The sequence below is a fragment of the Lytechinus pictus genome, unplaced genomic scaffold, assembly GCF_037042905.1.
Source record: "Lytechinus pictus isolate F3 Inbred unplaced genomic scaffold, Lp3.0 scaffold_19, whole genome shotgun sequence".
Classification (NCBI taxonomy): Eukaryota; Metazoa; Echinodermata; class Echinoidea; order Temnopleuroida; family Toxopneustidae; genus Lytechinus; species Lytechinus pictus.
Window position 1 is genome coordinate 1,804,178 of NW_026974140.1, and position 11,819 is coordinate 1,815,996.

At 37.3% G+C, this 11,819-nt stretch overlaps 1 protein-coding gene across 5 annotated transcripts in view; it reads right to left on the reverse strand.

Annotated features, from left to right (window-relative positions):
• Positions 1 to 7,127, reverse strand: part of LOC129261045 (zinc finger protein 330 homolog) — a 23,941-nt gene extending 16,814 nt beyond the window's left edge. For 2 of the 5 annotated variants that reach the window (XR_010296728.1, XM_054899088.2), the window contains exon 1: positions 6,875 to 7,075. The gene's annotated coding sequence lies outside the window, so the exon portion shown is untranslated. Of the gene's footprint in view, positions 1 to 6,869 lie in introns of all 5 variants that reach the window. The other 3 variants (XR_010296729.1, XM_064114516.1, XM_064114517.1) reach the window with 3 other exon arrangements.
• Between the last annotated feature and the right edge of the window lie 4,692 nt (positions 7,128 to 11,819).

Below are 11,819 nucleotides of genomic sequence, written 5' to 3' on the forward strand. Positions count from 1 at the left end.
AGTAAAATTGATTATTTTTGTACCATAGGAAAGAGTAAATGTTACTCTTTTATATTAGTTATTTCTTTTGAATAAAATATTTTGATAAATAAGTGACTTTTTGGCATGAAAAGATGACTCAAACAGAATTTTCTTCCTCTGTTTTCACTTGCAAATTGTACAAAATTTTGTGTTTTAGGCACAAACATTATTTATATCATCAGAAAGCTCAAACTCTTTACTTTCTTACAACGTGACTCTTGATATGTGGCATCTTTTAGATGGGTCAGCAGCCAGCTTTTTCCATCAAGATGCAAAGACGAGATTTCTGAAATTTCTGAGTTTACAACATAAAATCCAGATTTCTGATTGGCTAATGTTTTCATAACAAAAGGCGCAAGTAATTTGAAGAGATTACCACATGGTGTGACCTTGCAGAGGCCCAGTGTGGGAAACATTGGAATTTGCATGGGTGTGTGGTCTCTATGACCAATCAGAGTGCAGTATTCTTGTTTTTGAGCTGCTTAATGTACTTGGCCTATGAAAAGCTGGCTGCTGACCCATCTAAAATACCGCTTCTTATAAAAATTATATCACATTAAAGCTTAGATCTTCAGCTTTATCATAATCTAAAAACTAGCACATCAATGATGTGGAGCTCATCCGGCATCTCGAAACGAAATTTAACACAATTTTAATTTCAGCCCAGTTGACACTGTAGTGAATTACATTGGTTACATAAATTGAGGATACATAGAATTGAAATTGATGAAGAAATGACATAGAAGCATTTTTTGTGATCTATAAATAAATTTCATATAAATTAAGCATAAATAATTTTCTAGTCAAAATTTCTAAACTCTGTGTAGAACATTGGTGAAGCTCATGTAGCTCTCAGATGGAACAAAAATAATCAAAATCAATCAACAAATACATGTTTACAAATAAGTATTTTTTGTGAGTTTTGAAAATATATGAATAAATTAGCATATTTAATGAGTTTCAAAATTCTGTATTGAAATTTTGTATCTTCACCTTGAGCTATCACATGAAGCAAACAAAATTGAAATTGATCAATGAATGAAGAAGAAAAAATGTTTTTTGTGATTTATGAATAAACTTTGCATAAATTAGCATAAATAATTTTCTAGACAAAACTTCAAAATTTTGTGTACAAGTTTGGTGAACCTCATGCAGCTCTACTAGATGGAAGAAAAAAAATATCAAAATCGGTCAACAAATAAAGAAGAAGAGGCATTTTCTGTGATTTATGAATACATTCGCATAAATCAGCATATATAATTTTCTACTGAAAATTTCAAAATTCTGTGTAGAAGTTTGGTGAACCTCATGAAGTTTTACCAGATGGAAGAAAAAAAAATCAAAATCGGTCAACAATTAAAGTAGAAGCATTTTATGTTAATTTTTGAAAATGTGCATAAATTAGCATATTTAATGACTTTGAAAATTCTGTGTAGAAGTTTTGAATCTCCCACCTAATGCTATCATATAAAGCAAACAGAATTGAAATCGGACTTGAAATGGCGAAGAAGCATTTTGAAATTTTGGACGGAAGACAGACGACGGACGCCACGCCAAGGCATAAGATGATTTGGGCTCAAACAGAATTTAAGTGGAAAATAACAACTTTCGTTGCATAAAAATAATTATTTTCTTTCATGTTTTAGATCAAAAGTTTCACCTATATTACAAAATCTTTTTAAAAATCCAAACACATGAAAGAATGACTTTTCTTCTTTATAAAGATACAAAAAACATGAAATTTGGTCAATATTGAGAGCATCAATGGCCGAATAAAAAGATGTGTTTTTGTCTGCACCAAGCTCATTAAAGGTTAAGTCCACCCCTGAAAAATGTTGATTTGAATAAATAGAGATAAATCAAACAAGTAAAACGCTGAAATTTTCATCAAAATCGGATGTAAAATAAGAAAGTTATGGAATTTTAAAGTTTTGCTTATTTTTCACATAACTGTGATATGCACAATTAGGTGAGTCAGTCGATGATGTCCATCACTCACTATTTTTGTTTTTTAGTGTTTGAATTATACAATTGTTAATTTTTTTACAGATTTGACAATAAGGACCAACTTGACTGAACCATATAGTATAAAACAATGCTATCTACACATGTTCAGGAAGGAATTAATCATTGTTTCACTTGACAATGAGGAGAAAATCAGAATATTTCATATAATGAAATACAAAAGAAATAGTGAGTGGATGACGTCATCAGTCTCCTCATTTGCATACCGACCAGGATGTGAATAGAACTGTTTTGTGAAATTAAGCGAAACTTTAAAATGTAATAACTTTATTTTACATCCGATTTTGATGAAATTTTCAGTGTTATGCTTTTTGGATTTTTCTCTTTTTATTCAAATCAACTTTTTGTTGGGGTGGACTTGTCCTTTAACAATGCAAAAACCCTCAAGTCATGAACATCACTTCGATATTAAAAAAATACTTTTTGAGGGCTTGCCGACTGACTGTTGGACAACGAAAAAAATGAAAAAGCATTACCTTAATATATTCTTTATTACCATTATTGTCAGACATTGCTCAAAACTTACATCAAATTTCCTAAATAGTGAAAAATAAGGCTTAAATACTCCATAAAATGTGCCTGGAAATGCAGCATTTTGGCCCACCCCCATACATCTAGGCTACTGTGTGGGCAAGTGGCTAAAAATAGGCCTTTTAAATCTGTATGCTGACCTAGAATGTTTGAGCCTCTGTGAGGAGCTGTGGAAAGTGGAAACATGTCACATTGATAGATAATCAACTTGGCTGCAAGAATGCAGAAAATGTGAAGATGTCGCTACATTTAAGTACATAATACATCGTTCACTCAAAATCTAGAATGAAAATTTGAGGTCAATTCACCTATTGACTTTTTGGACACATGTCTACAGCACAAATCTGGTGCCATTGCCTACCCTATCTATGGACAATTACACGCACTAGATCCTGCTCAAAGTTTGCCGAAATAAAGCCATATTTTGGTATGTATTTCCACTCCCCCATCATATTATACTTTCTATATCAGGGCTAGATATATTTTTCTGAACCTTCTCCATGTTTTTATTTTCAATCTTAGTGGGGGTGCATATGGAACTCTGGCCCAATACCCCTTTTCACCATCTTACATTAGGCCCTACATCTTTAAAAATTTGTCATCCACCCGATATGAGCTTCTGAAGTTCTGACCTCGGTGAGACAAAATTTTGCTTAAATTTGGGGTGGAAAAAATGTTCTTGAATCTTGTTGGTGTCAACTTGTTTCGGAAAGAGTTCGCTAGCACCCCCACCAAAAATAACAAGATTGTTGAGACTTAACGTTTGTTCACTTCAGATTTTTATATTATTTTTTTCACTCTTGCTTACCTTTGTAGGGACTCGAAATCGATATGCGCGAGTGTCTGAGCTCGGACCTTCGATCGCGTGCATGCGATGTTTTGAAATCGGCGGCGAATTATTTATACGTGTGAGGAACTTGTTGGCTCTAAATCACCAATTTTGAGACTGATAGAAGCATGGAAAAGAAGTGAAACTTTGTGTTAAGTAAGAATATTGGTTTTAATTGTTTTTAAAGATTGTGATGTTGCATGAATTTTATATTTTCCCCCCATAAAATCCCACCTTTGCCACTCGGAATATCAGATAGAGTTCACGGTTTCGAAGTTCGGGTAGGTGGAGCGTAGTGTAGCGGTAGTGAAGTGAAGAGAGCCTACACGAACTTCGCTCGAGGTATACACAAAGAGCGCACACACACACAAGAGAGCACTTGTTCACTGCAACCATCCTGCCTGTTGGGAATCTACAGCCTACAGGTAGGTCTATGGACGTAGTATGCCAATGGCAATGCTGTATGGTAGGGGGTCCTAAAGCTACGCGGGTCCTAAAGCTACGCACCACTCTAATGCCCATGCAATTTCAATTGCAAGATGCGCACTCTGTGTGTGGAGCTAGTGACTGCAGTGTAACGAACGATTCTTATTCAGTTTTTTCTACAGAGGCTGCAATGTTTTATACATAGCAATGTTTTCCCGGCTTTCAGCCAGGAAAACCAACTTTCTTGACAGTCGCACGCAACAAGTACTCCTTGAAGGAACCATCTCTACCAAGACCCAAGTGACATCGGGAGTTCCGCAGGGTAGTGTCGTCGGTCCGATGTTGTTTCTGATATTTATCAACGACCTACCAGAGTACCTGTCTAATGACACCACTGTTAGGCTTTTCGCAGATGACTGCCTAGTCTATCGCAAGATAAGGTCAGAGGAAGACGGTGCTCAACTGCAGGAAGACATCAAGTCCTTGGAGCAATGGGAAGCTGACTGGCTGATGGAGTTCAACCCCAAGAAATGCCAAGTCCTCCATGTAACCAACAAATGGAAGCCTATCATATTGCCATACATCCTTCATGGTTACACCTTGGACAAAGGAGACACAGCAAAATATCTTGGAATCTACCTCTGGACATCAAAAGCTCAGCTGGAATCATCACATCAGTCAGGTAGCAAAAAAGGCTAATTCCACCAGGGCTTTTCTTCAAAGGAACATTAGATCATGTCCTCGCAAAGTCAAGGTGCTCTGCTACCTCACTCTACTTAGACCAGTCATGGAATATGGAAGCATCATCTGGGATCCTTTCACTCAAGCTAACATCATGAGGCTTGAAATGATACAAAGAAGGTATGCTCGCTTTGTCTGCAATGACCACCGCAGAACAAGCAGTGTCACCTCCATGCTCCAACAACTGCAATGGCCATCCCTGCAAGAAAGGAGAGCCCAGGCAAAGGTTGCAATGATGTTCTGCATTAAGAACTCGTTAATATCCGTCCCCGAGGCGACTCTGATCCCATCTCTCCATTCCTCACAAAGAGGTCATAACCAGAAATTACAAGTACCATTTGCTAGGACACAGACACTGCAAAAAAGCTACTTTTCTGATGCAACCAGGCTATGGAACGCTCTTCCCCAGGTCGCCGTCTCATGTACCCCTCTTCCAAGTTTCAAAAGGGAGGTACAGAAAATCCAGCTCTGTTAACTTTCTACGGATGTCTTTTTAGCTGCACACTCTTAGAGTTTATTTTAGACCCCTCATTTGAGACACAGTGACTGTACATACATTGCACCTGCACAACAGTACGACAATACGCCAGACGGTGGCCTGTACTTATAGAGAAGAAGAATAAATCACTAAATACAGAGAAAACCAGCAACTGCTTGGAATTTTGGAGTTATATTCACTTTGATTTCATATTTTCCTATAAGAATATGAACATTATTTAGAAGTTTAGAAACTTAAGGCACAGGAAATACTTTTTCTTTGCATGATAAATTGAGTGCGTAGCTTTAAGACCCCTGTTCTATATCGGGCGGCGAAATCAAGGTGTTCGGAAAACACGGCGGGATTTTCGTATCAGTGAGTTTTGTGATATTTTCTTTTTGGTTATGAATCTTTACAAAATTTAACACAAATTTGTGAAAGATGATTTGTTAGAATGTTAAAATTGGCATAGTTTTTATCGTTTGTAAATTGTAAACAAAGTGCGTAGCTTTAGGTCCCCCCATCATACAGAGCACACACTTCAAAAAATCATTAAAATATCACTTTTGTGACCAAAATTACTAATTTTCATACAGTTGCAATTTATTTTCATTAGTAAATTGGGAAAAAATTTTGTATTCACCAGAGCGCTCAAAAACCTGAATTTTGGGCATATTTTTGTGTACGCCCTCTATTGGTTGAAAGTAATATGGCAAGAAAATTTTCATTTTTCAAATTCAATCTCTATATTTAATTGAGAAAAAAATAATTTAAAGAATCAAATTTACTTAAGAGCCAAGTTATATGATGAATAGCTGTAATGGAAACTGACAGTGTAAAAAAATTAAGCATTAGTCCCAAAGAAAAAGTGAAAATATTAATAAGCCAAACATTGCCAACCTTATATTTGGCCACACATATACATATGATGAACTTGATGAAGATGTAAGTAACTGGGAACAAACTAGGCCTAGTCCGTACATAAGTACCGGTACATATAAAGGCCACCGCACACCTTACGACTGTTCGCGATCCGATTTTGGAACAAATCGCATTTTGCTCATTTTCTAAAAATGTGAATGTAACATATTATTTTCTTTGAGGTTTAAATTAATAGAAAGAATACTAATATAACCATTTTGAAACATTTCAAGCCTTTATTTCGGAGTAAAGGCCAAATAAGTTTCAAATCGTAGCCAATCGTACGACTGCTAGTAACTAATATAGTATACCCAGTTGTTGTGTGTCCGGACGGATTGTGTGTCCGGACGATCAATTTTAGAAAGTCATTTGGATAAATTTACAAGCGAAGTTTCAGCAATTTTAGTACAAAATGTTAGGAAATATTCTTAAGAACAAAATAGAAGGTGACTAAAAAGATTGAATTCATATTCTTAGTGTAAACCAAAGACAAAAAAGAAGGCTTCAAAAATATAAAGTGTCCGGACACCCGATCCCCCATCCTACTAAGACAAGTTGTAACTTATGAGACGTCATTACGACTAAAAGTTAGATTGTAGATATTAAATTTGCTTTTATTCTAAGAAGGATGACAGCATAGTCACATATTTGAACATAGGTATTCGTACGAAGATCATTTAGAACATTACACAGTAAGATATTCCAAGTCTCAATGTTAGCATCAAAGTCTAGTACTAGTAGGCCTACATTTTATTCTGAAATCGGGTCGCAGACTAATCGTATTCGTAAGGTGTGCTGGTGTGCGGCCCGTGTGCGGTCGCCTTACTTAACATAACCTTCTTCATTGAATGAGTGGAAGAGAGGTGACAAATTTTACGATAAGGCCTTAATTTTCACCTTACCTCGCCTCAAATTCCAATATGATAGCGTCTTCTCAAGATTTTGAGCAAAATATGGGCCAGCAATTACGGATCGGACGACGCAATTCTAAGTGGAGGGCAACGGGATTCATGCGTGAATCAGATCGTGCGATTAGGATATACCGTAACGTGTGCGTGCGCGTGCATATATGCATGTACGTACCGGTACTCACTGATCTCTCCCCAGTGCAGGCATGTGATGTGGTATATGGCACGCTACCGTGGCCGGCCAGTGATGATATTTTTTTTGAAGAAAAAAACTTATCGGTCGACATATATATAATTGGTGGACTATTGGCCCAGTGGCGTAACAGGCGGGGGGCAGGGGGGGCAAGCTGCCCCCCTGGCGAATTTCACCAGCAAAATGGGAAAAATAGAAAAGGGAGGGAGAAAGAAAGGGAAAGGAGGAAAAGGAAAGGGAAAAGTGAAAAGAAAACGATCGAAGAAAAAAAAAATTTAATGGAAAAGCTAGGAAGGAAAGCGGAAAAAAGAACGAAAGAGAACATTTGAGAAAGAACAAATCATACCGAAATAGGCCTATGTAATGCAATAGCATGATTGGAAATGAATAAAAGATGACAAAGTGGCAAACAATAGCGGGAAACGAGGGTAAAAATGGAATTAGTCAAAAGCTAAATTGGAAAACAAAGAAAAGGGACAAGAACAAAAAATTAAAAGTCAAGTCCACCCCAGAAAAATGTTGATTTGAATAAATAGAGAAAAACAAATAGCATAAAGCTGAAAATTTCATCAAAATCGGATGCAAAATAAGAAAGTTATGGCATTTTGAAGTTTCGCTTACATCGTAAAACAGTGATGCACAACTAATGGCATAATTATGCAAATGAGAGAGTTGATGATGTCCGTCACTCGCTATTTCTTTTGTTTTTTATTGTTTGAATTATACAATATTTCATTTTTCACAGATTTGACAATAAGGACCAACTTGACTGAACCACATAGTATTAAACAATGCTATTCCACAACAGGGAGGAATTAATAGTTGTTTCAGTTGACAATGACGAAAAAATTAGAATATAGGCCTATTTCATATAATAAAATACAAAAGAAATAGTGAGTTGATGACGTCATCAGTCTCCTCATTTACCGACCAGTATGTGCATAATTATGACTGTTTTTTGGAATTAAGCGAAACTTTAAATTGTCATAACTTTCTTATTTTACTTCCGATTTTGATGAAATTTTCAGTGTTATGTTTGTTGGATTTTTCTCTCTTTATTCAAATCAACTTTTTGTTGGGGTGGACTTGTTCTTTAATAACACGACCGGGCTGCCGATGATTGAAAATAAAGAGCGGGAAGAAAGATGGACTGCATACAACATTGTGCTATAAGCTTGCTAAATTTTATGCAAATAAGCTAACGGGGATTTGCCCCAGACCCAACGCAGGAACCTTCAAATGGCTCTATAACGTCCCCCTGTAGCCTGTAGGGACCCTTCCTACATTAAGCTTTACGTTCAATCACTGGCATACAGGCGCAGGGGTGGGGGGCCCACACCCAAGAAGAAATTATAGGAGACAACGTATAATGAAATGAATGGAAACAAGGAAATGTGTTATTTGCTGAATATAACGGACAAATCTATCGCATAATTATAATTTAATTTCAATAGGAATTTTTTTTTCCAGCTCGCTTTGCTCGCTGGCGATTTTTCTAATACAAATTTTCCCCACATTGCTATGTTTTGCCCCCTCAAAATATTTGGTTTATTACGCAACTGGCCGTTGAATGAATGTGTTGTGCAGTGGCGTACCTAGGATTTTTCACAAGGGGGGCAAAACCGTCCGCCAAAAAATTTGACAAGCAAAAAAAAACAAAACAAAACAAGCTCGTCAGGGGGGAGCAATAAAGGTCTTCAAACTCGTCAGGGGGGGCAAAAAAGGTCTTTCAAGCTCGTCAGGGGGGGGCAGGGATGCGTCCTTTTCATGGGTTGTGCATGGCCATAATGGTTAGTTTCGGTCATATTCGCTCATTTGGTTTACGTAGCAGACGATGCTACTCTGTTAGTATATAGTATACTTACGCAGACCCTATTGCAAATCAAAATCAATTCCGGACTCAATATTTGCTTCCTCAAACTGTAGCTATATCATAGATATCAGTAGGCAAAGCTTTACAGTACAAAAACATTGTTACTTTCAACAATAAATGCGTTAATTAAGTTTGTTTGGACTGTATTAATTGTTTCAAATAAAAAGGGTCTAGGAATGGAAACTATCATACGTTAGTCACGTGACGTTGTACACAGAAATATGCCATGTTCTGCCTGCTCGATCTCAAAGTTTGGGAGAAAAAATGAGATGTAACCATTATACCAGTCATAAAGTATTATACATCAAACTGTAGGTAATCTATTTAGCATTGAGATGACAATCAATCTCGACCTTTTTTACCCTTAGGGATATTCCAGTCAATCCAGTGGGAAAACAAAGGTTCCAGCGTCTTGAAAATATATGGGTGGTTTTAGACCGTTTGCCATATAGCAAGAGTAATTGTGAACATGGACACTTTCAAATGAACAGCGAGACGTAAATAGAGAATTAATTGTAATAATATTTACATCAAATTAATGGAATTGGATAACATTTTTACACTATTATCAATCTGGTGTGAGATTATAAATAGTTATAAAGATATACCCGGATTTCTGCAATATTGCGTTAATGATAAGCACTGTTCCCTGTGTTGAAGCTGTGTGGGGACTTTCGGACACTCAAATGCACGCGACTAACCATTATGCGATCGTCAGGGGGGCAGACTGCCCCCTCTGCCCCCCCCCCCCCGTAAGTACGCTAGTGGTGTTTTGTAAAAGCTATATTCTGTATATACCCGCGATTAGATTAAAGAATAGCGGTAATCTGCGAGGTTTAAATGGCTTTGATATCAAGAAGTTCCGGGGGCACTGCAGTATTTGAGTATGGAAGGGTTGGGTAATGGCCCGAAAAGTTCTACAACCAAGAACAACAAAAAAAGAAGGAAAGAATAGCAAAGGAAAAGTGTAGGGTATGAAAAGTTGATTTTTGTTCTCGCTCGCTTCGCTCGCTCGGAACTTATATTAAGCAGCTTTTTAGCACATGCATGCGCCATACTGCGCCTCTCTTTTTTTTTTTTGTACTGTTCACGCTTCTGCCGCAAAGAATCCTGTTCACAGTGGCGTACGTACAGACCACAAAAAAAGGAATGGAAAGAGCTAGAGGAGAGTGAAATATATTATTTTCTGCATGGATATCATGTAAAAATCTATCACAAAATTTGATTTTTGTATTAAAACTGTCAAAAAATTTGCTCGCTCGCAACTTTTTTTAAAAGATAAATCTGCCTGACGTAATATCTGGCCCTCTCAAAATCGTCACCTCATTACACCATTACGCCCAGTGGCGTACCGTGGGTCACGGCATTGGGGGGGCACCAGCAAAATGAGTCACTTAGCATTATGAGTCACTTAGTGAGCGCGCGAAGCGCGCCCAGTTGCCAGGTATACTGACCTAATAGAGACATTTTAAGGACAGTGCCATTAAACGGATATGTATCTCACTGGTCAAGCAATGCGAGCGCGAAGCGCGAGCTTAAAATTTCTGATATTCAGACTTAAAAAGGGACATTATAATCAATCTTTTGTAATCATGATACGCACCTGTCTCGTTAAATAATGCGAGCGCGAAGCGCGAGCTGAAATTTTTGTAAATATTGACCCCCAAACAGGAAGATTTTAAGGACTATATTTTAGGAATCCATTAAGAGTATACACATCTTACCATAGTCATCTAATGTGACTGCCAGTAAGCGCTTGCTGATTTTGTTAGAATAACATGCACATAAAGCACTTGTAATCATGATTAACATACCCATCTCACTAATCAAATCTTGCGAGCGCGAAGCGCGAGCCGAAAATTTAGGAAATTCAGACCTGAAGAGGAGCATTTTAAGGCTTGTTTGTAGGAATTCACGAAGACCACACGTAGTTCACTAACCAAATGATGCGAGCGCGAAGCGCGAGCTGAAAAATGTTAATATTCAGATCAGAAAAGGGACATTTTAAGGACTGATTCTAGGAATTCATGGAGAGCAGACATATTTCACCAATCCACTACTGCGAACGTAAGCACGGACAGGAAATGTTTTATATTAAGACCTTAAAATGGGGCAATCACTTTAAGAAGTCATGAAAAAGAAGCATACTATTGTACATAAAACAATAATAACTCGAAGTGCGAGGAAATATATTTGGCAGTTTGGTGTATATTGACTTGAAAACGGGAGGTTTTAGTGTAACAGGATTATATATCTCGGTAAACAGGCAATGCAAGCACCAGGAGCAATGAAGACATAGGCCCTGAGCAAATTATGTTTCATAAAGTTATGAAAAAAATATTCCTTATGTAATATAACATAACATAATTATGATATAATATAACATTATAATGAACAATAATGTCTTCTTTCCCACTACGTTTCTCTTCCTTTCTCCCTCTTTTTCTCCTTTTCCCGTTTTTTTTTTTTTTTTTTTTTTTTTTTTGGTCAGCCGATTGGGGGGGCACGTGCCCCCCCATGCCCCCCCCGTAGTTACGCCACTGATTACGCCTGTTCATATATGACCGGGAAATTTTTGGCTCTTGCCCCCTGGCCATCGACCCCTGTTATGCCGCTGATTGTACCGGGTCATTGTATGGCCGTATGCAGCAGGGGGGGGCATATGGGCAGTTGCCCCCGGAAATTTTTAATTATGAAGAGGCTTTTGAGTTGTTCATGGGTACATTTTATAACACAGACATAAAACACACCAACTAACCACACCAAACAATATAAAAGGATGACCTCAACAATCATATTATACTACGTATCATATCAACAGGAAAACCAGATTATTATATAAATACAAGGCAAATCCATCCATACTTAACGAA